We start from the raw sequence: 26057 nt of genomic DNA, 5'->3' as shown, positions 1-26057 counted from the left end.
ATGAAATGAAAGAAGAGTTAATCATGTGGAAGAGAAGAGAGGAAGAGACAGGTAGATTGTAGAAGACGTCATGCAGGGAACCTCTGACATGTATGGGTATGAACTTGAACTGGAGCCCCAGGTTTGGGATGAGAAACAGACACGAAACACTGGAAGGGAAAAAGAGGACGCCCACCAGGTGCAGGATGGCCTGCAGAATGCAGGAAATACCCCAAGAAGCCATGCAAAGGATCCACTCCTTACTCAGAAGTCAACTTGGCCAATACCCAATCAAACCCATACCCAAAATTTTCAGCATCAAGGAATTCTTAATTCTCCTTCACTGGGTGATTCTATAATTTGGGGTACATTCCATGTCCACTGATGTTATTTATATTTATTTAGTCTTTTCTTCTCTGAAATTTCACATTTTATGCATAAAAGTACATGATGCAATATCGCTATACTTCAACTTCAACTTCAAAAAACTTTATTTGTCCCCGAGGGGCAATTTAAAAGGCATAGAGGAGCAACGCACACAAATAACAGTAGTAACATTAAACGCAACCGATGACACACAGACACACAATAAACTATGAACATAATAAATGACTAAAAGTACAGAGGCAATAGTATGCATGATGGAGAAAGTGGGGGGGGGGAAAAAAAAAAAAAAAAAAGTGAGACTCAGATCTGAGGAGGTCTGGATTGTAGGGGGGAGGGGCAGATGGGAGTGTGAGGTGATAATGGTGGGTTTGGGAGGGTGTCAGGAGTTCAAAAGAAGGACAGCTTTAGGAACAAAGGTGGCCCTCCTCCTCTGTGTCCTGCAACCAGGACAACGGAGCCGGCGTTTGGAGGGGAGCCACTCAAAGGCAGTGTTCAGCGGGTGTGATGGGTCTTTAATGATTTTGAGTGCTAGCCTGTGTGTCTGCTGGTCACAGATGTGTGATAAGGATCTCAAGGGCAGACCAATAATCTTAGAACACACGTTGACAGTGCTCTGTAGCCGATTTCTGTGCTGCGTGCTGGTGGAATGGAACCAGCAGATGATGGAGAATGAGATGACATTCTCTATGAAGGAGTAGTAAAAGGACCGTAAAATGTCTTTCCTGACTCCAAAGGAATTCAGTTTCCTAAGGAGGTATTGCCGCTGATGACACTTCCTGAGAATCTCCTCTGTGTTGGAGGAGAATTTCAGCAGATGGTCAAAGATGGTGCCCAGATATTTATACTCCTGGACTAGCTCCACTGGTTTACCATGGATGAAGGTGGTAACTGCCGCAGCCAGGTCCCTCTGTTTGTTGGTGTAAGTCACCACCATCTCCTTGGTTTTACTGACGTTTAGTTCCAGACATGAGGTGTCACACCAGTCCACAAACTTCTGCAGAGCCTGACCATGGTTGTGTGAGGGGCCTGACAGCAGAGTCAGGAGGACTGTGTCGTCAGCATACTTCACCAGATGGCAGTTGGGCTGTGTGGTTCTGCAGTCATCCGTGTATAAGATGAAGAGCAGAGGAGACAGCACGCATCCTTGGGGTGACCCGGTAGAGGTATAACGAAGGTCAGAGAGAGTATTGTTTACCAGAACTCTCTGTGATCTGTTGGTCAGAAAGTCCAATATCCACAGGATTAACTGATTGTCCAGATGAAAGTTGAATGAGAGTTTAGCAGCCAGGATGTGGGGTTGTAGAGTGTTGAAAGCTGAGGAAAAGTCAGCAAACAAGAGTCTAACTGATGAGTTAGGCTGCTCCAGATGTTTATGCATGGTGTCTATAATGAATGATTTTGCGTCTTCAACACCTCTGTCTGTGCGATATGCAAATTGAAGAGGGTCCATATGCGGGTTAGTTGTTCTGAAGATGTGCTGTTTTACGACCCTCTCCATGGCTTTCATCACTAGAGAGGTGAGAGCCACGGGCCGAAGATCATTCAGAGCTTTGGTTATACTTTTTTTGGGAATGAGGATAACTGTGGAATGTTTCCAGAGGCGGGGTACTATGCCGCTGTCCATAGAGCTCTGGAACAAGGTCTGGAATACGCCACCTAGTTGCTGAGCACAGTGCCACAGGACTCGGCTGCAGATGTGGTCAGGGCCGGGTGCGCTTCTCTCTGTAGTCCTCTTAAGGGCATTAACTACATCCAGAGTGTTGAAGGTGAATGCAGAGTTGTCTGATTTAAGTGAGGATACAAATATTTAATGTAGTTTTTGCATATTTCATCTGAAAATCTATCATGATCATCTTAAATTTATAGATTTTGCCATGTCCAATTTCAGGTTGACAGTGTTTTGGTTTCAAAATAATTCATTAAAAAACATTAAACTCAATAAATATATTTTAGAATGTTTTCCAGAGGGTTATATACTAAGGAAAAAATCTTAAATTTAAATTTAATTTTCACATTTATATACTTCAAATATTGACATTTACTGTTGTCCGCAAAACGTATGTCAACTAAGTTACTAACAAAACTCCCCCCTCTGACTCAGAAATGGTTTGCTCCAATAACATGTGACCAGCACTTTGTTATGTCATTGTCCTTTTTGGCGGACATTTTGAATACAACATGGTGAGTGTCCTCTCATTTTCTTTCATATTTGATCTAAAATAGCACATGGCCCTGGAGTATATTAATTAAGCATCAACTAAGTCACTCACATAATCATGGCTTTTAAATGTTTTCATATATTAACTAAATTATAAGTTAAAAATAGCTGTTAACCTGTTCAAGAAAATGCCATGTGCTTAGCTATGCTATGCTAGGTGTTGAAATTATGTGACAAAATATGGAAATTGTCAACCAAGTTACCTGTCAACTAAATTACCCAGCCTGGGTAACTTAGTTGGCAGGTAACACCAGTGCTCTGTATCATCAGTAATTTTCACCACATTATTATCATTATCAATCTACATATCTCTTAGCATACTGTAAGACTTTTTTATTGGTTAAATCTATTTTAATTAGGTGTCAGCAGCTGAAAAACAGCGGCGATATAGGTCGCGTCGAGATGCTGATCCAGCGAGAAGGGAAGCATATTTAGAGAAGCAGAGACAGGCATGGCACAGGCTATGGGCACAATGAAAGGTCAAAACAGTGGCAATGATGAGTGAGAGAGAAAAAAGGAGCAAGAGGGCCTATTGGAAGAAGGCACAGCAGAAAAAGAGGGAAGAGCAGCACAGACATGAAAACTTATGTACAAACAGTCCAGACAGCCAAGTTGTAAATCAGCCTCAGGAAACAAGGTAGAAAACTGCAGTATGTTGACAAAGAAATGGAGTTGTTTACTGAATAGAATATTTAAATAGGACATAGTAAAATGTCTCTATTCATAAACAGTGCATATATATTAACATATAATATCTGTTTATTTCAGACAGAAAAAAACGGGAAGAAAAAGGATCCGGAGAAAAAACCCTAAATTATATAGAGAAATAGAGAAACTAAAATATTTGCTTAGCAGACAAAAGAGAACAGCAGACAGACTACGTAAAAGACTCAAAAGGCAAAATCAAGTGTTGGAATTCCCAGCATCAAAAACAAAGCGGCTGCTAAAAAATGTGCCCGTTCCCTATAATGTGCGTAGATCATTGCTTGCTCACCATGCCCTCACGGCAAATATCAAGGACACATTTACTGCCACCAAAAAGAAAACACACAGACAGGTAATGGCAAGACTTGTCACTGGAAGGACCCTTAAAAAGTATGGATTGCAGAAAGAAATCTCTGCTGCACTACATGTCTCCAGAAAGTGGAAAAATAATCTTGGTGATGATAAAATGAAGTACAGAAGCCTATGCTCCAAATTGCAAGACAAAGTTACTGCTTTCTCGACAATGGACGAAAGCAGTCGTCTGACAGCAGGAAAAAAAGAAACCATCACCAGAGGAAAGATAAAAAAACAGAAGAGGTTTTTGAACGATACCTTGAACGAAACCTCCATAGGAAATTTCTAACTGAACATCCCTGTGTGAGTTTCTCCTACTCTTTGTTCTGTCGCATGCGTTCTTTCTGGGTAGTTAGTCCAACAATTGCTAATAGAGAAACCTGTCTTTGCAAGATTCATGAGAATCTTTACTTTCTGGTGGAAAAACTTCACACTCTGAAGTTACTTAGGAGCCTAGACATGGAGGACACGGTTTCATCCATAACTTGTAATCCAAACTCGAAGGACTGCATGTATAATGTCTGCCCTGATTGCAGAGGACAGGACTTTGCCATAGTGGCTGAAGGCAATCTTCAGGAAAAAGTGCAGATCACACAGTGGACATCTGAAACAGTCATCAGTGTAGGAATGAATAGCTCAAATAAATTGTAATATTCTCCACCAATATGTTTGAATTAATTAAAGTTTAATTAATTATTATTTAATGCTGATTATTAATCAATTGTTATGCCGAATGGTCGGCTCCTCCAAACTCAATTGCGGTATCCCTGTGAGTCTGTTAATGTGAGACCTAAATGGGATTCACTAATTACCAGTATCGCTTATTAACCTGGGTTAGAAGGCTCGTCCAGCGAGCTGCATCACCAGGTAATGTACACGATTGGTAGCGAAGCTCCCCTCACGGCCAATGAGAGAGAGTCTCGCGATGTTTCAGGCGAGTTTGAGGTTCAGAGCGTGTAGCAAGATCGCACAGAGGCAGGAACTTAGTGTGAGTACTCAATGACGGAGGCTGAAGTTGTGTAAAAGACATGCATTTATTCCTAACTAACACTACAACTAACATAAGACAGACATTACACCTAACACAAACAACAAACACGAAATAACGGAATAAAACAAACGATGTAATTATGAAAATGCAATGACCGGATTTAAATGAGTAACCTTAAATGGGAAATACTGTTCTGCAAAGCAAGCATAGTTTGTGGAAACACGACCCTAAAGTCTTATAGCAGGTTAAACAGAACAGCTTAAGTTGTTAGAATGAAAGGAAGTTGGTTTACTTGGTTGAAGAGTGGTGGGGGGGGGGGGGGTCTTGGCAGTTGATGGCAGAGCTGCTGAGCTGATGGCACTCAGGAAGGCGCGGCGTTTGGAGCAGTGGAGTGGAGTCCCTTTAGATTCTCTCTCCTGGTGAAGCTTTGTCTTGGGTGCTGTTCTCTGTTCAGCTGGGCCTTCACCGGAGGGTTCTTGTGGGCTTCTCTTCTCCCGGGCTGATGTTCTCCTTCGGGCTGATGGTTATTCTCTGCGCTGGCTGGCGGTTGTTCTGCTCGCCTTTGTTCTGAGGTGCTAGATTTTTATGGTCTAAAGTTCATGAATAGGGATGACCAGGAATTCGACTCCTGGCCCAATGGCTGGCCATCCATTTGGCGGGCTTTCGGAAGGGGGTCTGCATCAGTCCTTTTGGGATTTATGGCCCGCCTGATTCTACCTTTACTGATGATTTTCATTAAGCTGTTATAACTTTTGATACATCCACTTTTATGGTAATCACTGACCAGATTTGGAATCAGGGGTGATTAACAATCAGATTGATACCAAACATGCCATACCAGCTTCACAGGTACATACCTCATACCATCTGCATTAATTGATTAAACAATTAATTATTGTATCTATGTGACTGATTCACATCAGTATAGGATACAGGTGTTTTGGGTTGCACCTCAACAGATGTTACACTTTGTGCGGATATTACATCAAATATTCATATTACAAACAGCACATCTTATCCATAGATAGGCGTGGCCGTTAGTTTGTGGTAATATCAATATAAGTTGCACATCTGGAAAGAACATAATTTGTTTGGTGTGGCTTATGCCAATTCATCTTCTCCAGAATGGATAAAATACACCTTAATTCAGTTCTTTTAACATAGCATGGTAGAAACAAAGAAACTTGGTGAGGTCCACCAAGATCAGATAAGGACCACAAAGGAATGTTGGAAGAGAAGGGGGAGTTTTAACACAGAAGACTCTCTAAAAGTTAGGACACATACAAACATAACGTATCTGTATATTGAGACTAGTAGTCATGAGTAAATCAATATACAGGGTATACAAAAGCCAAACTTAAATGAAATTTCCTTTAGGGTGTTCGTCTGTTGGGTGAGTGAGATGTAAGGCAGAGTGTGTGTGGAGGGGGTTGTGTGCCAAGTCGAGGGACCCCTGTCCGTGAAGTCCACTCTGCTTGTCTGTAGATCCCTAAATCTTTGGGCAATAAAAGTTGGAGTGCTAGCCTCCCTGGTTATCTGTGTGTGTGTGTTTGTGTGTGTAACCCCCCTTTGGTGCCTCTCGTACCAGGCTCGGCCTTGTCTCAGGCCACCTGGAATTTAGGCCCTGTGATATGTGCATGTGTGATCCTACATATCCCCCCTTTCGGCTGATGATGGCATTGCCATCATTCAGGCGACGGAAGTTGAAACAGGATCACCACCATGCAACGAGGCATTGTTGACATCCTATTGTTTGGCACTCTGGGTGGCACAGTGACAGGATGGACAGGGAGGAGGCGCAGGGGCTGGCGCCTGGCTTCTGGGACCGCGAGGAGTGGTGAATCCTATGTCGAACAGGGTGCCAACGGCTGCTGCAGCTCCCAGCAGGGTGCTTAGGAGCCTCTTGGGCCATCGATTGGACTCAGCTTGGGTCACGGTCGTTGGGTTACTGCTCCAACCTGTGGGTAGTGTCAGCGGCAGCATGATGCAGGGCATCCTGGGTCCATCGGACACCTATCCCACTAGTTTGGGGTCTCTCATGCAGGTAATGGCTCAGTTGACATCGTCCGACGAATACTCTCTCTGTGTGGGTACAACAGTTGGTAATCACGAGACCGGGCTGTCCCCGGAAGACGGTGCCAGGCGGAGGTCCAGGGAACGCCGTGTCAGACTGGAGCCTCAGCCTCCTAGGCAGAGTAATGCTAATAGCGGGGGCAGCATCATCCTAGTAATAGGGGGTAGAAAATAAAGACCAGATTAGGATTGAGGGGGTGAGTCGAGACTCTGAATGTTGTGCACACCGGTGCAAAGGGAAAAGGAGAAAGAAATAATGGGCAACAATTCTCGGCCAGAGAACAATTGCAAAGAAACAAACAGGACAAAGAAAATTGCAAAACCGGATCCTCTTCAGTAATTTCCCGGGCACGCGTGAGCCACCCCAGGTCCTTACCAAAAACAACAACCAAAATAAAATGAAAAGCTATCAAAAGAAAGAAACAGATAAGTACGGCAAAAACTGAAAAGGTCACCCAGATATCAGTAGTCAGGCCCACCACCTTAATCTACCCTATCTGTGACCATCTTTCCTCCCCTTTCTCTTTGGTCTTTCTCCTTGGGAGTTTGGGGAGATTTCAGACTGAAAAGATGTCTTTCTTTTGGTTGGAATGTGGTTTATTCCAAGATGCTGGCTTCGTCTTGAGAAGACTGGTTGGTGGGTGTTTCAGGCTTTCTCTGGGCTTGGTGTTTCTTGATTTGATTCCGATGAACCCACTTGAGGCATGTTTCGTGGGTGCCTTTGTTGGTTCGGATTCGGTAAGCCACAGGTGACAGTTTGTCCACGATCTCATGTGGTCCCGACCAGCGTGGTAGAAGCTTCCTGGAAAGTCTTTGTGCTGAGTTTGGTTGCACAAACCTATAGTACCAGATTTTGTCTCCCACTTGGAGTTCATCTTGTGAGGTTTTCTGGTCATAGTAGGCTTTCCTGCCCTCTGCGGTTCTTTGCAGGTTTTGTTGGGCGAATGCAAAGGAAGCTCTCAAATGCTGGTGCAGGCTGTCCAGATATTGTTGTGTGGTGTAGGCTGTGACGAGATTGTTGTCACCAGGTTGGTAGAGCAGGTGGAGAGGGAGTGTCATTTGTCGTCCTGTCATCAGTTCGAAGGGGGACACTCCTGTGGACTTGTGGGGTGTGGCTCTGATTGCCATGAGCACCAGAGGCAATTTCACATCCCAATCTTTCTGATTGGATGCCACATATTTCTTGAGCATACCGACGACAGTTCGGTTGGTCCGTTCTACTTGGCCGGATGCCATAGGATGGTGGCTGATGTGGAACTGGGCTTTGATCCCCAACAATTTCCAAATGTCCTGCATCACTTCGGCTGTGAAGTGGGTGCCTTGGTCTGAGTTGACTTTCAGTGGGAGGCCAAACCTGGAAAACACATGGTTCGTGAGCAGATATGCCGTTGTCCGGGCTGTGTCGTTGGGTGCCGGGAGGCATTCTACCCACTTAGTGAACTGACAGGTGACTGTGAGGAAGTATTTGTTTCCGCGAGCTGATCTCGTCAGGGGTCCTACCCAGTCAATCTGTAGATCTGACCATGGGAAATTGATACCCCGTCGCTGCAGAGGTGCCTTGTGGTTTGGGTTTGCTGGTTGAAATTGGCAGCAGACCAGACATCCTTTCACATATTCTGTTACATCCTGTCGCATGTTAGGCCAGTAGCCTACTTGACTAAGTGCCTCGTAGGTTGTTTTGGCATTGCGGTGTCCTGCACAGGGTGCGTCGTGGGCGTACAGTAGCATGACCCCCCTTTGTGCCTGAGGGACCACGAGCCGTGGTGAAGTGTGGGCATCAGGGACATCAAGAGGTACGCCCTCGGCAAGATGAAGAAAGGGTAAAGCCATGATCAGGTGATGGAGGTCAGGAAGGGATGCCTGATCAGTTGTGGAGATCGAGTTAGCCGAGAGGTCGCGGAGGTGATCGCAGACCTTGTTGAGCACAGCATCAGTGGGCTGGAGGGAGATGATGTCAGAGTTGGAGACCTGAGGCGAAAGTTCCAGCAGTGAGGTCTCTGGCATCGAGGTAGGTGCTCGGCTGTGGCTGCGGGTGACGACCTGGACAGCATGGGTGGGTGGGAGGGGACAAAACTCCCACGAGTCACCGTGCAGTGGTCCTGCTTTGGCGAGTGCATCCGTGTGGTCATTGCATGTCTTGTCCAGTCCTGGGAGTCTGGAATGACCACAAACCTTCTTCCAATAGATCTGCGTGTTTCGTGCGGTAATCAGAGCATCGCACGTGTGCAGGAGGTCTTGGTGTTTGACTGGCTTGTTCCCTGATGTCATTCCATGTCCAGTGAGGGAGATGGCACATGAAGTTGAGACGTGCATAGCTGAAGCCTTTGCAGATCAGCAGGACCTTTACTTCACGTTCAGAGGCCATCTCCAGGGTGATTAAGATTGCTGCCAGCTCTGCGTACTGCGATGTGTGAGGACCAAGCTTGAGCTGTTGTGGTGGGACAGGGTCGTCATTGAGCCACAGAATGCCAGCTCCAGCTTTCAGGGTCCCCTGATGTTTGAATGAGCACCCATCTACATAAATGGTGATCATGTCTTGACAGACATTTTCATCAAAGTAGTGGTGTTGCGACGGTTCCATTGGTGTGGGCGTGTCCACAATGTTGGGTGCTGCTGGTCCCTCCTGAGAATAGCTGTGGCAGCTGGGTGACTGTACTGCATCAGGCTGGGCAGTTATGGCATGGATTGTCAGGTGTTGGTCGTCAGCAAGCTCCACGTGACATACAGTCTCTTTTGTCACTGGTGACTCTTCTACCTCCATGGTCATGACCACATCTGTGACTTCCGTGCCTTGGAGCCACATGCATTTCCCGATCTTGGGGCAGAAGGATCCCGGGGTAGGGTCCAGCCTGCACAGGAAGGAGTCATGATGTTGGTATGGGTCTCTTGTGTCAAGACACTGATCTCCTGCTGCGTTCTCTCCATGGTGTGGAGTGAGGTCCGAGGAGACAGCCAGGGTTTGACATTCCCATGTGGCTGTGTCAGGTGTCCACAGTGGCAGCGGCTCTCTAACTTGAGCCCAAATTTTCTGACGTTGGAAGTCTAACAATGGCTCGAACCGGTTCAGCAAATCTTTCCCAATGAGGAATGGAATGGACTCAAGTTGGGAAATGTATACAGGGTGCATTACATTCATGGGGCCGATGGACAAATTGAGGGGGATCATGTGATCCATCCTGGTACCCACTGGTGAATATGCCTGCACGTCCAAAGAGCATTTCCTCGGCTGGAGGGCTTTGTTCTTCTGGGCGGCTAGGTGCTGCACCTGGTAGAAGAGACTGGCTGACATGAGGGTGATGTCTGCTGCAGTGTCGATGAGGGTCTCGAGGGTGAGAACATCTTCCAGGGTGATGGAGAGGTAGAATTTCTTGGCTACCCCCCTTTCCATCAGGTCACCCAGAAGCTGTGGCACAGGGGCCTGGCCAGGAATTGGTGAGGCGTCGCCACAGTCGGATTGGTGCTCTGAGTCAAGGCACACAACCAGGACAGTGCTGCCGGGCACCGGCGGGGGCTCATCCCCTTGATCAAGCTCTGTGTTGGTGATGGCAACATCAGGTGCTCTTACTGGGCATGAGTCAGTAGCACTTTCTAATTGAGGTGGGACTTCTTCAGTTGTTCCAATATCTGTGGTAGGGAAGGCCGATGACTGTTGAGTGTCATTTGGGGCTGACCTCTGAGGGAGTTTGTAGGCATTGTCTGGTGTGGGTTCAGGTGAGGGTTGTGGGGTCCTGCGTGATTTGTGCTTCCGTCCTAGTCATTTTGGATCTTTCTTCCGAAAGTCCTCTTGACCCTTGAGGGGATGCTGAGTAAAGAAATCACGCAGCAACTGTAGTAGATTAGCCTCTTCTTCTTCTTTGGTTCGTCCAGGCCTCGAGTCTGGATCATAACCTCTTCTTCTGTCTTGCCAGTTCTGTGGTGGATTCCGTCGGGAACTTGGGGGAGAGCTTAGCTTAGGAAACTGGTTTCCCTGTCGGTCTCTCCACTTGTTCCATGGCTCCATTGGTCTTAGCTTACCCTTGTTAGGATAGCGCCGTGTCTCCCACCAGTCTGGCTGAGTCTTTGACTGCTGTGGGGGCACACCAGGGTAACGCTCACTGTGGCTTGCTGTTCTCCAACCTCGGTCGTGGATTGGTGGTTGATGAGGAGGGTGGCCACCTTCCAACGCTAGGTTGGGATCTGTAGTGCCAAGGTTCAGCACTGCCGGAGCCTTGGTTGCCTTCTCAGCTGCTGCTCTTTGTTTGTGGTACGCCTTGATCACCAGGTCTCGCAGTTGTTGACTTGTCATGGTGCGGGGACAAGCCATGAGCCCCAGGTAGTGGTTAATGGTTGGGTGGAGGTTCCGAAGGAAGAGAGCCTTGAAGTTCGCATCTTCTTCCATGTCTGGCTCATTTCTGGACCCAAAATATGCCCGACGAAGGCGACTGTAGTAGGCTTGGGGAGCTTCTTGTCTGTTCTGTTTAACATCGAAGGCGACGGTGATACCTTGTTCTGACTCAGGATCAGCAAACTCCCGAGTCAGTGCTTCGTGTAGCAGCATGGCGTTGGCTTTGATTCGACTAGGTTGTCGATCCAAGAAGCTGCGGACCTCCAGGCTAGATGTGATCCTGATGAGGTAGACTCTGTCCTCATTGGTCACATTGTCCAGTCTTTGGAGGTGGAAGTCAATGTCTTGGAGGTAGGCATGAATGTCGTGACCTCCTCTGGGATTCGGGGTGAACGTGTTGATATTCCGAGCTACTTTATCAAGCTCCTTTGTGGTAGCCCGGTGCTGGTGTAACGTTCGCTTTGGTAGCCCTGGTCCATCTGGGGTGTCTTCTCTGAGAGAGACCTTCTGGGTTCTTGGTTCCTCAAGGTCTGTTGAGGGGCAGGGAGTTACCTCGTCCCGATGAGAGATCCCCGTGTGCCTTGGGAGCGACCGCACTGTTGGAGATGACGTCGGTCCCATTGCTGATTCGTAGGGTGCCTCGAATTCCGACTTCACCTCATATGCTTGCTTCAGTCCCCGTCTCAGCTGGTCAATCTCTTCTGCGTCAGCCCAATGTTTCGTTCTGGCCTCGGTGAGCTGTTCTTGGGAGCTGATCAGTTGGTGATTCAGCTTGTGCAGGCAACTCTGTGCCTCGGCCAGATGGTTTTCCAGGGCCTGGATCCGACCATCCTTTTTCTTGAGCTCCGCGTGGGCTCTGTCCAGCAGGGTGTCGGCCTGGTCCAGTCCGGCTTCGAGGTTTTCTCTGGTGGCTCTGGCTTGCTGTTTTTGCTGGTCAGCTTCAGCTCTGAGCTCTTCCAGGGCGTGTTGAAGCTTTTTGCTGGTGTGAGGCATTTCACCTTCTTCTGTCTCCTCCTCCTCATGGGGTGGAGAGCTTCTCTTTTGGAGTTCTTGCTCCAGATTCCCAATGTGATGCTGGGCCTGGGCGGCATCTCTCTGTGCCTCTGCCAGTAGTCGTTGGGTGTTCTCCTCCTGCTGTTGGAGTGCTTGCACCCTTTGCTGGAGATGGGACGTTCCCTCTTCATTCATCTTCAGCCTGGCTAGGAGTTTGTGTGCGAGGGAGCCGAGTATTTTGGTTAGCTCTTTACTCCCGCATTTCTGAGTGGGTGGCATGTCCATAAGTTCGCCAATGTCGTCCTCAATTTGGTCAGCTTCTTTGGACCATGTGAGATCGACATGACCGGACGGCAAGTTGGGAGTCACATCTTCAGACCAGACACCAAAATCTTTCCACTGGTCCAGTGGGCTTTCCATGTGGGTCATTGTGACTCGGTCAACAGGAGGGTGGCCGCAGAAATCTGTTACTCAGGTTGGGTGTTGCCTAGGTGGGAGGCCTAACACCTAAATCTGGGCGAACAAATTAAACCAACAAAATAAAATAAAGTAGAACTGGGGCCTGTCAATGGGTAACTGGAAGGGTGTAGTGAACCACGGGAATAGTTACCCACGACAAAATAAACAAACAAAAATTGTTCCCTGGGAGAAGTTGTTGCAGGTTAGAACAGTGTGAGTTACTCTAGGGCCTGAGAGATGCCCTAGTGAGGGGGAAAGGATAAAGCCTTATCCTGGAAATTGCAGATCTGTGGCTACTGACAGTGTCAGAAGACCACAGGAGAAGTTGGGAACAGGAAATGAGAAATAACAGCTTCAAACCAATGGGACTACATTCAAACGTAGCTTGCCTTTGCAGATCAGATTACCCCTGGGTTGGGCTCTGTTGTACAACTCCGCTTTGACCAGAAGGGAGACCACTAGCAGGTTCTGCTTTATTTGTCCCTATATGAGGTGTTGCGGTGTTAAGCTAGTCATGCAGTGAGAGAGGTTTGAACGCTGTCAGGTGTCCCTCCTGAGTAGGGCACGTCCCACAAGCTCAATCCCAGCCAAGCAGGCCCAAGTCCAGCTCCCACTCCCCCGATCCCCAGCAATGTCAACTTGGAAGGGGGTGTTCTGTACGCACAACTGAAACAACCCAGGTGGGGCTCAGCTTATCGGGCGCACTTTTGGCCCTGACTCGAACAAGAGACGGCGCAACGGCACTCGGGTGTCACCCAACCGATTGAGAGTCCAAGCTAGGGCTGTTCTCCTGAACTTCGCCCTAGACAAGGTCCTGCTCAAACTTGTAATGACCTCCCGAGATACCTGCCAACCTTGCCCTTAATGAGTCAGCGGGTGCAGCCCAGCTGGCGCGCTTTTGGGCGTCCAATTGCTGAGAACTTCCCTTCGGTTCTGACAAACTGTACGATCGTAAGCAGTGACAGCAGAGCCACAGACAAAGCTCAACCAACAGAGAGCGAATGGTAAGCACCCAGCACAGGAAAAGCTCAACCGATCACGTCCAAAACCTCAATGCCTCCCTGATGTGATTGTATATGTAACTGGTTTACTGTTATCAATAATGGTTGAACTTCTATGCAAGTCTCCTTGTTGGGGGAGAGGGAGTGGATGGAAGCATAAAATGAAGTAAAACCTAAAATAAATCAAAAAGGTAAAACAGAAATCAAACCAAATTAATTGTTTCTTATTGTTTAATTGTAAACATCAATTAGTTATGCAGCAATAACCTAATTAGATGTTAATGTGTTGTGATCTAATCGATTTGGTCTGTGAAGTTGATTCCTGCTTTCAGGCAAGAACCTGTGTGTCCAATTATGTGTGTTGGTATTACCGGTGTTGACCACTAGAGACCCAACTCAGATGTTGTTATACTACTATGGCTGACCACTAGAGGCGCAATTTCGAAATGGAGTGGTAGTTCTATGCCTGACCACTAGAGGCGCAATTTCGAAATGGAGTGGTAGTTCTATGCCTGACCACTAGAGGCGCACTTTCGAAATGGAGTGGTAGTTCTATGCCTGACCACTAGAGGCGCAATTTCGAAATTGAGTGGTAGTCCAATGCCTGACCACTAGAGGCGCAATTTCGAAATGGAGTGGTAGTTCAATGCCTGACCACTAGAGGCGCAATTTCGAAATGGAGTGGTAGTCCAATGCCTGACCACTAGAGGCGCAATTTCGAAATGGAGTGGTAGTCCAATGCCTGACCACTAGAGGCTCAATGGGACGTTGCTCCCTTTGTGGGGGGGGGGTCCCAGGTACGTGAGCCTAAGGGGTGGGGTCACTGGTGACCCAGGAGAAAAAAACAAATGGCGTCAGGCAGGCCTTCAGGGCTCTGACCTTTAACACTAGAAGCGCCGAGCGCCGGTCATTTGACCGCTACGACCAAAAAAAAAAAAAAAACTTTGCACTCGATCAAACTCCAGGGCCCTCCTTTCATGACTTTTCCTAGAATTGTGTGTTGTATCACCCAACACCCTTAAATTTTCAAAATCGCAACGGTACAAGCTAGTTCAAAGCTATATTGCTCATACTTGTGCGAAATTGCGGGTAGCGGCGCGTTCGGTCATGCTGTTTCCTGCTTCCAAAGCTGCCATTCTCTTCTCTTTCAGCAGATGGCGCAAGGATCATCTATACACGTGTTTTGTGTGTGTGTGCGAATGATTACTACGATCACGTCATGACATGCCAATATTATACAGAAGCAATGGTAAATGCTAACGTTTTGAAAAGTGGATAAATATACACATTTATGTACATAACTAATATTATTCTGATAGTTTGTGTGTAGACTATGGTAAGCTCAGTATCGATCATTCGTTTTCCTGTATGCACCAAAAATTGAAAACAGGGCTCATTTCAGCATGCATTTTTGAGGATACCCTGACATGCTCTTACTTTTCTGTATATTTCAGCAACACATTTTGTAAAATTTATTTTTAAAACATGCTAGAATAATGTAAAAAAATCACAAATTGGTCAATAGCCAGTATACTTTGAAACAAAGACACAAGTGGCACAAGTGTTGGCTATATAAATGTATTAAAGTCATTCACAAATTCCTTTCAGTTTAATAAATAGAGAGCTATTAATTATTTCTTATTGGCACATCAATTGCGAGTCGCGCTTGAGGGCGTGTCGATCGGTAGAACGCGATCAAGAAACGTAGGCTATAAGCTGATTATTTTAATTATTTCATATAAAAGCGGACGTTTGTGTTTGTTGAGAGCGGGTATATTTAAAAAAAGACACAATAAGGTTTGTAATGATATTTTCCTTAGTGTGTCTGACTTATTTTATAACTGAGTTATTTATGTTGTCGCGCACTTCAGAAAATCTGCCTTCGGAGAGAAAAAATAAAGTAGCATGTTGTGACTTATTGTGTTATTTCTGAGATGTTATTTTTAAATTAGTTTATTTATTTTACGCATTTTTAAGTGGACAGATAAAAAATTCCGACTATGATTTTCGAGCATGTGCAACAAGCACTGACAGAAATATTGATGTTAGTTTCACGCATTCAAAAACATTTTCTAAGTCATTTCTAATATCTAACTAACATCTTCTAACATCATTTGAGGGCAATTAGCAGGTGATAATGGGCAGGTGATAATGACAGCATGGGCGGAGCTGTTGGATAACAGACGAGAAATGCTCCCATGTACACAGGCACAGTCTGAAAGATTTTCCACCAAGGTGCTGAAGGCTGGAAAAGTCACACTAACAATATACTAGGCAAAACCAAAGAAAAATGTATGCTTTTCCTGAAACTCCTTCCCCGTCTGCGAGAAGGAGACAGTGTCAAATTGGCAGATGTTCAGGGAACAAAACTTGTTACATCTGCCAGAAATGTAAGCCAAATAAAAAATAAGCCTTTGAAAGACGATAAAGCCACATGTAAAACATCAGCCTACGTTGAAGGGAACTTCTGCATTCCTGAGTCATTCAAATTAACAATAGACTGTGTCACTCTGTTGAGTGGGGGTTGGGAGGTGTCACACGTCGGCTATTCGGCAGACTAGGTGTTGAGCCTTGATTGTACTTTCCCCGTCCATGAGTGCCACAAGGGCACCAACTGCGCATGCACGGGGAAGCCAAAATGTTACCTTATGTACTGTTTTAAAATTCTAATTAAGGAAAATATTAAGGAAGTATAAACTAAAAAAAAAATACTGTGTTTTACACAGTCTTCACTTTCTTCAGTAGGAAACAATCGGACGTTCACAAACAGCTCACAAACAGCTGTTTATTAGTAAATTCACCACGCAAATGTCACAAACAATGTAGCCTACTGAAATTTTTGGTCCCGTTTTCCTTGAGCAGCCACACACACCACTTTCCTGCTTTCCACACCAAACTTATGCTTGGAATGCTGCCTCGTTAGGAGGGGGTTGGGATCACACCTAGGCTGCTGTTCTGGGCTGTCGGTCGAATGTCTCTCCAGACGAAATGGAAACACAAAACGGCGAGGCGGAGGCACAACACTCCCTGCTTGGGCAGGCCGTGTAAAGGTGTAACTGCATTTAGACACACAGGATATTTATTTTCTGACGAATTTACTGTAAATACACACTCCATACAGCTGTTGATTTACCAAAAAGAGGTTTTGTGTTTTTCGTGCTGTGATTCACTTGGTAAAAATACAGATCCTGCGCTGTTTACTGTAAAAGCGTACACTTCCACACGGCTTTTGACAAAAATCCATCGCAGCATACATCGTTTTTATAAAATGCAATGCATATTCATTCATTGACAATGTGCGGCTACATTTTTTGTTTACATTGTGGAATTAGTTTCAGCTAAGACTCATAATATAGATGGTGGAAGGCTACTCGTTATGTGAATTGGTTTCGGCTAAATCATTCAAACTAACAATAGACTGCGTCACTCTATTGAGAGGGGGTTGGGAGGTGTTAGATGTTGGATATTTCGCAGGCTAGGTGTTGAGCCTTGATTGTACTTTCCGCGTCCGTGATTATGACGCTATGCTGCGAGGGCACCAACTACCCATGCATGCACTGGGAAACCTGTTAGCTTATGTACTGTTTTAAAAAATCGAAAACCGTATGAATGTATAAACCAAAAAAAGAATTACTATGTTTTACATATTCTCTGAGGTCTTCAATGGAAAACAATCAGTTATCAATCACAAGCAACTGTTAGGAAATTCATTACGCAGTTACTGAATATTTTTGAATGCGTGAACTAACGTCAATATCTCAGTCAGTGCTTGTTGCAAAAATACATAAATAAAATCTCACAACACAATAAATCACAACACGCTGAAATTTTTGATCCTGTTCTCATCGAGCGGCCGCACGCACCACTTTCTTGCTTTCCGCGCTTTTAATGTTTTAATGTTTAATGTTAATGCTTTAACTTTGTCAGTATGAACGAACGAACCGATGTAGTTTTCTCATACCGTCAAATAGAGTGCAAAGCCTTCATATATTATAGATCATATAGATTATTCAGTATAATGCCTAAATAAATTTCTTCATCCAATTTCCTCAAAGTTCTCTGAAGTGGGTGAATCTGAATACAAAAGAAAGCCTTCACATTATCCAAGACATAAAATAAAGACTAAAAACAAATACTATGAAACTAGACTTTTTCAGATTATTTTCTCATTCGACTCGGAGACTATCAACATAGAAATGAATGACTCACTGGCCGAACGCACCCTGATCTTATAACCAAATTATTTTCTTAGTGCAAGAGGCGCCATCTAGCGATCATTATGTGTCAGTAACAGTGTCCCTGTCTGAAGACTTAGCGGTCATTTGACCGCCCAACCGCGCTTTAAGTAGGTCAAACCAGTGCGGCGCTTCTAGTGTTAAGTGGTTAGAGTGGCGTTCGCTGACTGCACTCGTAACCAAGACGGTTGCTAGGCGATTGCCGACGCTAGATGAGTGACATACACTTTTAACGTATGCACACGCCGCTTGCGGCTAACTTCTGCGTCTTGCGCAGTTTAAAACCCCTTAAAACAATTGCTGAAGCGAGACAGCGCTCGCGTTACGGCGACAGATCTAAATAGCGAGTGCACTATATCTCGTCGCAAATGGTGCTTAACCACAGCGGGTCTCAAGCACTGGAGACTCCCAAATTCCAAATAACACACACACTTGGCTCACAGCGCAAAGCGGTGTTAAACTTGCTTTGTCTAAAGCAGGCACACACATACGAGAAAGATCCTGATAGGTAGCTAAGCTATCGGTCTTATCTCAGGGAGTACAAGCAACAGAATTCAGGTTAGAACCTCTTAACAAGAATTTCTGTTCGCTAATAGAGAGAGAGAGATCTCTGCCAGGATTTATAGAAAGGGAGAAACTCGTCCGAATCTATCCTGGAAACAACACGCTATACCTGAGAATCTCGTCAGATATAGGGTTTAAGTTTACTGCAGTCTAAAACGAATGAAACCTAAAATAAAATAACCAAAAATAAAACAAAAGAAAATAACTACTAATAATAGAAATAAAAAATAATAAGCCCGTATAATCCCGTTTAAATGCCTTCAGACTGCCGTGAGTGCAATTAATCCTCAACTTTGCAACCTGTTCACAGTAGCGCTTATTCAACTGCACGTTCGGTCAAAAAAAGTTTAAATTGTGTGCTCACAAAAAGTTTGAACCTTGTGCCCGCGTTCTTCCACCATTAATGTAGGAATGAATAGCTCAAATAAATTGTAATATTCTCCACCAATATGTTTGAATTAATTAAAGTTTAATTAATTATTATTTAATGCTGATTATTAATCAATTGTTATGCCGAATGGTCGGCTCCTCCAAACTCAATTGCGGTATCCCTGTGAGTCTGTTAATGTGAGACCTAAATGGGATTCACTAATTACCAGTATCGCTTATTAACCTGGGTTAGAAGGCTCGTCCAGCGAGCTGCATCACCAGGTAATGTACACGATTGGTAGCGAAGCTCCCCTCACGGCCAATGAGAGAGAGTCTCGCGATGTTTCAGGCGAGTTTGAGGTTCAGAGCGTGTAGCAAGATCGCACAGAGGCAGGAACTTAGTGTGAGTACTCAATGACGGAGGCTGAAGTTGTGTAAAAGACATGCATTTATTCCTAACTAACACTACAACTAACATAAGACAGACATTACACCTAACACAAACAACAAACACGAAATAACGGAATAAAACAAACGATGTAATTATGAAAATGCAATGACCGGATTTAAATGAGTAACCTTAAATGGGAAATACTGTTCTGCAAAGCAAGCATAGTTTGTGGGAACACGACCCTAAAGTCTTATAGCAGGTTAAACAGAACAGCTTAAGTTGTTAGAATGAAAGGAAGTTGGTTTACTTGGTTGAAGAGTGGTGGGGGGGGGGGTCTTGGCAGTTGATGGCAGAGCTGCTGAGCTGATGGCACTCAGGAAGGCGCGGCGTTTGGAGCAGTGGAGTGGAGTCCCTTTAGATTCTCTCTCCTGGTGAAGCTTTGTCTTGGGTGCTGTTCTCTGTTCAGCTGGGCCTTCACCGGAGGGTTCTTGTGGGCTTCTCTTCTCCCGGGCTGATGTTCTCCTTCGGGCTGATGGTTATTCTCTGCGCTGGCTGGCGGTTGTTCTGCTCGCCTTTGTTCTGAGGTGCTAGATTTTTATGGTCTAAAGTTCATGAATAGGGATGACCAGGAATTCGACTCCTGGCCCAATGGCTGGCCATCCATTTGGCGGGCTTTCGGAAGGGGGTCTGCATCAGTCCTTTTGGGATTTATGGCCCGCCTGATTCTACCTTTACTGATGATTTTCATTAAGCTGTTATAACTTTTGATACATCCACTTTTATGGTAATCACTGACCAGATTTGGAATCAGGGGTGATTAACAATCAGATTGATACCAAACATGCCATACCAGCTTCACAGGTACATACCTCATACCATCTGCATTAATTGATTAAACAATTAATTATTGTATCTATGTGACTGATTCACATCAGTATAGGATACAGGTGTTTTGGGTTGCACCTCAACAGATGTTACACTTTGTGCGGATATTACTTCAAATATTCATATTACAAACAGCACATCTTATCCATAGATAGGCGTGGCCGTTAGTTTGTGGTAATATCAATATAAGTTGCACATCTGGAAAGAACATAATTTGTTTGGTGTGGCTTATGCCAATTCATCTTCTCCAGAATGGATAAAATACACCTTAATTCAGTTCTTTTAACATAGCATGGTAGAAACAAAGAAACTTGGTGAGGTCCACCAAGATCAGATAAGGACCACAAAGGAATGTTGGAAGAGAAGGGGGGGTTTTAACACAGAAGACTCTCTAAAAGTTAGGACACATACAAACATAACGTATCTGTATATTGAGACTAGTAGTCGTGAGTAAATCAATATACAGGGTATACAAAAGCCAAACTTAAATGAAATTTCCTTTAGGGTGTTCGTCTGTTGGGTGAGTGAGATGTAAGGCAGAGTGTGTGTGGAGGGGGTTGTGTGCCAAGTCGAGGGACCCCTGTCCGTGAAGTCCACTCTGCTTGTCTGTAGATCCCTAAATCTTTGGGCAATAAAAGTTGGAGTGCTAGCCTCCCTGGTTATCTGTGTGTGTGTGTTTGTGTGTGTAACCCCCCTTTGGTGCCTCTCGTACCAGGCTCGGCCTTGTCTCAGGCCACCTGGAATTTAGGCCCTGTGATATGTGCATGTGTGATCCTACATCAGAGAGAAGAAAAACCATGATGGAGAAAAGGAAAAGGTCCCTGTGAAAATCACTGTAAAAACGGAAATAGAAATCTGCTGTAGATGTTTCAAAGCCAACTGAGTATTTTCAAATGTCATTTCTTTAACATCAAAAGCCAGTTTTCCCACTATCGCGAATTAAGAAGAAACATGTCCAATGTGGAATGCTTAATCCATTTGGATTTTTCCGAGAACTACTCTTGCAAGCTTGCAGCAGAAATCCAGGCAATGCACTTTGCATCAAACCAAAAGCAGGCAACACTGCACACATGAGTTCTTTATGTTGGTGGGACAGAAGAGCACATGTGCTTTGGCACAATTTCTTCTTCAAAGGAAAAGGGCCCTCATGCCATATGGGCACATTTGTCTCCGATCCTGGAAGAGGTGAGAAAGTCATATCCATCTGTTGAAGTGGTGCATTTCTTTAGTGATGGGCCTACAACCCAATATAGGCAAAAAGGGAACTTTTTCCTATTCAGCACAGAGAATCGGGGTTTTAAACAGGGGACGTGGAACTTTTTTGAGGCCAGCCACTGGAAGGGTGCTCCAGATGGAGTGGGAGGCCTTTAGAAAAGAACAGCTAACAGGCTTGTTAGCCAAGGCCATGATATCCCTACAGCAGAGCACCTATACCACGCTTTGGCCAACAGTACTACTGTTAGACTTTTTTACATCCAAGACAGTCAGGTGGATGAAGTAGGTAAAAAGATACCTAGTTTACCAGCAGTGCCTTCAACTATGAGGATCCACCAGGTGGTCACAGGGGGACTGGGAGAGATCCTATATCGAGGTGTCAGTTGCCCTTGCACCACCAGGCAAAATTTTGAATGCCGATGTGATGACACACATCATTTCAGGTTTGAGGTTCACCAAGCAGCTCCTTTGTCCCCTCAAACAAAAAAAGCATCCGCATGTGAAATTCCTTGGGGTCCTGATCTTATTGGCCAATGGTGTGTTGTGAGATACGAAGGTGACATTTACCCTGGAATAGTTCAAGACATCATGGAAACACATGTACAGGTGAATTGCATGAGCAACATTGGAGTAAACCGTTTTTTCTGGCCACTCCTGCTGTTTTTCTCTCTTTTTTTTTTTTTAAAGGAAGGTGACACGCTGTCGTTTGTGCGGTGGGCAGCTGTGCTGAGGTAAGGCATGACGTCATCTTTGCCTTTTGAATTTTCCCTCTTGTTTGTTTAAATGATTGCTGTTTTTTGAGAGGACAGGAGGACAGGGAGGAGTCGGGGCCCCGAGGGTGGCGGCTGCGACATCCCTGAGCATTCTACTCCGAGCGGGGGCGTCACGGAGGCCCGGCTAATGGTGACCCGCTCAGCGGCGGCCCCATATCGACTCGGGTCTCTCTTCGGTCTTCAGGACCGGTATACGTTTCTTCCCCTTTCCGGATTGGAAATGACAAGAAGGAGCAAAAGTGGAAGAGTTGACGAATTGGCGTCGGATGGCGTAGCTTCTAGTGGTGGGGCGTAAAGACCTTGCATTCCAGAGCATCCCCGCGCATATGAGAGTCTGCTCCATACATCTCCGTTCTGGTAAGTCAGGTTCCGGTGTGATCACTAGACTCCATTCTTGTGTTTGTCCCTAAAGAGAACAGCCAGGATAGGAAATGCTGGAAACCCATCCTGACCGGAGTCCATCCCTTCCCGGTGACACAGTAACCCGAAAGTGTTTGTGAGTGTGGTTTATGTCAGATTAAGAGAGCTGAAATTAACCTAGCCGGCGACCAAAAGAAGAGCTAGATCACAGAAAAGTATTTCAAAAGCGACAGCGTCAAAGTGAAATGCAACGCTGGATGGAAGTTTTCTAGTCCTGATGAAGGATGTATAATCGGAATCAGAATCCTTTTATTAACCAGATATGTTTCCATACAAGGAATTTGCCTTGGTGGTGGTTTTATATGACATTACAAAGAACATACCACATTTAGCAAAGACATATACAGAAAGGTAATAAACAATAGATTGGCAATTGGGTAATATGATAATTATATGATTATTAATTTTATTAATGGCAGTAATGATGGTATTATGATATTTTTATATGTGTGTACATAATAATATTTGTAGTATTTGTAGTAGGCGAGGATTGCTGGGATTGCTGCGAGAGAGTGGTGTTGAGCTGCAGCGATTGTTTGGGATTGTTTGGGATTGTTTTTTGGAGTGTTTTGAGTGTTTGTGTGCTTTACCTGTTTACGTGGGTGGCTGTTTATTTCTATTTATTGTTCTTAATTCGGTCAGCGTGAGTGCTTGTCTGTCCTGTCTGTTAACTCTATGGAGGGCACCAGGGGCCCCTTGCATGGGGGGGCATTTCTTCCCTCTTTGGAATAATTACCTTATAACTTCAGATATAAAAGTCACAGACACATGCCTGATACCTAAAATCAAAGTTGACCCCTTTACAATTGATTGTAGGAAGTTCAATAACGAAATGAATAACCTGTGTATAATTTATGGACATGCGAATATAACAAAAACAGCTGGAAAAATACAAAAACCTGTCTTTGTGTCTTGGATTTTTGTAAATACAGATGCAGTCGCTTGAAATTTCCCCTGTTTCCTTGATGGGGCCATGGCTGGTCCCTGACAGGTCCCTGCTGGGATCTGGGTGGGACCTTGACTGTAATGAGATCCCCCTTGGTGATGTCATGAACAAGGGGGCCGGCATGATCCGCCCCTAAACCTTTTCTGTGTATAACACTTGCAGTGATTTACCTATCCACCAGGAGGAGCAGTGATAAATTAAGCTGCAGTGAGTTTCCCTGTTATCAGGTAACTGTAACTCATTAGTGTATTTTAGTCTTTTTTTTGGTGAGACTGACCCAGGATGTGTGCAACACACTAATTACAGGCCTAAATAAAGTAATAAGATGGACAGGATGTTGAACAAAGAGGGACAGAATGTATATTTGAATAGAATATAATCTATTTTGTACTGGTTTTGTATTTTCATATTGCACTGTTTAATATAAATATAACAGTAGATGTTGTCTCTGTTAACACTAAAATTACTGAGCTTTTTATATTCTGGTGAAAAATACCTAGAACTACTAAGCCTGAGCAGATTTGAGCAGGCCTTCAGCTCCATTGCCCTTCTGCTTTCGTTGTGCAAACGCACTACTTACCTGTGAACCCTGGCACATTTGCATTTATTTACTCAGACTGCTAACTCAAATCTAAGGCAGCCCAAACCTATGTGTGTGACAGATGCTTGCCATATCTATACGAAAATATCGTTTATAGAATAAAAAGTTGCTAATAGAATGAAATTAATAGAATGAAAACCCGCTAACACATCAGTCCCCAACGTATGTTTGTTCATATATGTCATAAACTGAGTGAAGTCATGGTCCATGGTCTGCAAACCTACTCATTGCTACTCATTTCATTCTATTGGCAACTTTTTATTCTATATTCACTCTTTTCTATAAATAAAACAGGCTTGTCTCTCCATATATTCTGTGAGTCTGTGTCTTCGTATTTGCAGGTCAGTCAGTGTGTGGGATATTTTGTATAGATATCACACACATAGGTTTGGGCTGCCTTGGAATTGAGCTAGCAGTCTGAGTAAATAAATGCAAATATGCCAGGCCTCACAGGTAATGGGTGTGTTTACACAGCAAAAGCAGGACAATGGAGCTGAAGGCCTGCAAAAATCTGCGCAGCATTGATCTTTGTTCACGGCTAATGGGCCATCAACATTTTTTATCACAAATACAACAAATTCTCTGTAGTAGTCTTATCATTATATCTTGATACGAGATCAATAGGAGATGCATTTTTATTGCAAATACTGCACTGTATAGTACAGTACTCAATAGTGGCAAAAACAAAAGGTAACGAGGCTCAATTTTATTGCTTTCATGTGTTTTGTTTATTCAGGCATGTGTCATTAACATTCAGTGGGGGGAGAAACCAAGGCGAGGCGTCTCTGGATCAATCTTTCGGGGGCTCCTCAGTCTCTCATTGATTCTGTTTCTTATTCTATGCCACTGTTCCCCTGTCAGCTCTGGGAACCTCTTGACCAGATAACATTGTATTTTTTCCTTTAAGTTATGAGGCAACTCCCTCTTGCCATTTGTGCCGCACCAGTTCGCATGCTTCACCCAGCTTGTATAGGTCTCAAAAGGTGTAAGAGCCATAAATAAATTGGCTGCATACACCTCTGGCCTATACTGGCCTCGCACAAAGCAGTCCCGGTAGAAGACTTCCTCCCGTTCAATAGATACAGTCCTGGTGGAGATCTCTGGCAAAGGACCTGGCAGTGGCGTGCAGGGGGTGTAGGAAGGGGTGGCACTGGCTGGCTGAGCGGCGGGGGTGGTGGATCCACATGTCAGTTGATCATCTTCATCATTTGGAGTTTGAAAAAGTTGCCTCCTCACAACTGGACTGCAACCCGGTTGGTGTCCTGTATTCTCTGGTCTGTCCTGTTCCAGCAGGATGAGTCTCTGTGTCACAGCCTCCAGTGCAGACCTTGTGCTTGTGAGCTGGGACTCTGTGGCGCTCAGTGCTTCCGTCAGGGCTGCAACCTTTGTTTCCGTGGCACTCAGACGCTTCTTCAGTTCAGCAAAAATTTTCACAGGTCTTCAGCTCCATTGTCCTCCTGCTTTTGTTGTGCAGACACACCCATTACCTGTGAGGCCCGGCATTTGCTTACTCAGAGTGGCTCAAATCCAAGGCAGGCCAAACCTCTGTGTGTGACATGCAAACTTGTGTGTCCATATATTTTGTGAATGTGTGTCTTTCATATTTGCAGGTCAGTCAGTGTGTGGGATAATTTGCATAGATACGGCAGGCTTTTCTGAAGGTTTCCATGTCACACAGAGGTTTGGCCTGACTTGGATCTGAGCTACTCTGAGTAAACAAATGCAAATATGCCAGGCCTCACAGGGTGGTTTGCACAACAAAAGCAGGAGGAGAATCGAGCTGAAGACCTGTGAAAATCTCAGCAGGGGTGAAGAACACCTCGGGACTTGCACCAGAAAATAAAAACTCAGTGATTCTAGTGTTAAAAATATTTCACCCTTGACCTAAAACACATTTATCCCAAAGTGAATCAAATGCTTTTATTCAGCACAAACTTAGCATCAATTATCTGAGACCATTTGGAGTGTGATTATTCTATTTTTGTTCAAATCAAACATACACTTTTCAAAAATCTATTTGGTGCTGAGAAAATGTAAAAATCACATCATGAATTTTTTTGCCAAGACTTTTGAGCTTTTCTATATTACAGGAATAGTACAAAACAATAAATAAATAAATAAATATTGGAATAATAAATTTTCACTCCTGATAAGTATGCCAAGCTTCAGAACTG

This window comes from Paramormyrops kingsleyae, chromosome 13 (assembly GCF_048594095.1).
Source record: "Paramormyrops kingsleyae isolate MSU_618 chromosome 13, PKINGS_0.4, whole genome shotgun sequence".
NCBI lineage: Eukaryota > Metazoa > Chordata > Actinopteri > Osteoglossiformes > Mormyridae > Paramormyrops > Paramormyrops kingsleyae.
The sequence above is the reverse complement of the archived record's forward strand: the minus strand, read 5'-3'. Positions refer to the sequence as shown.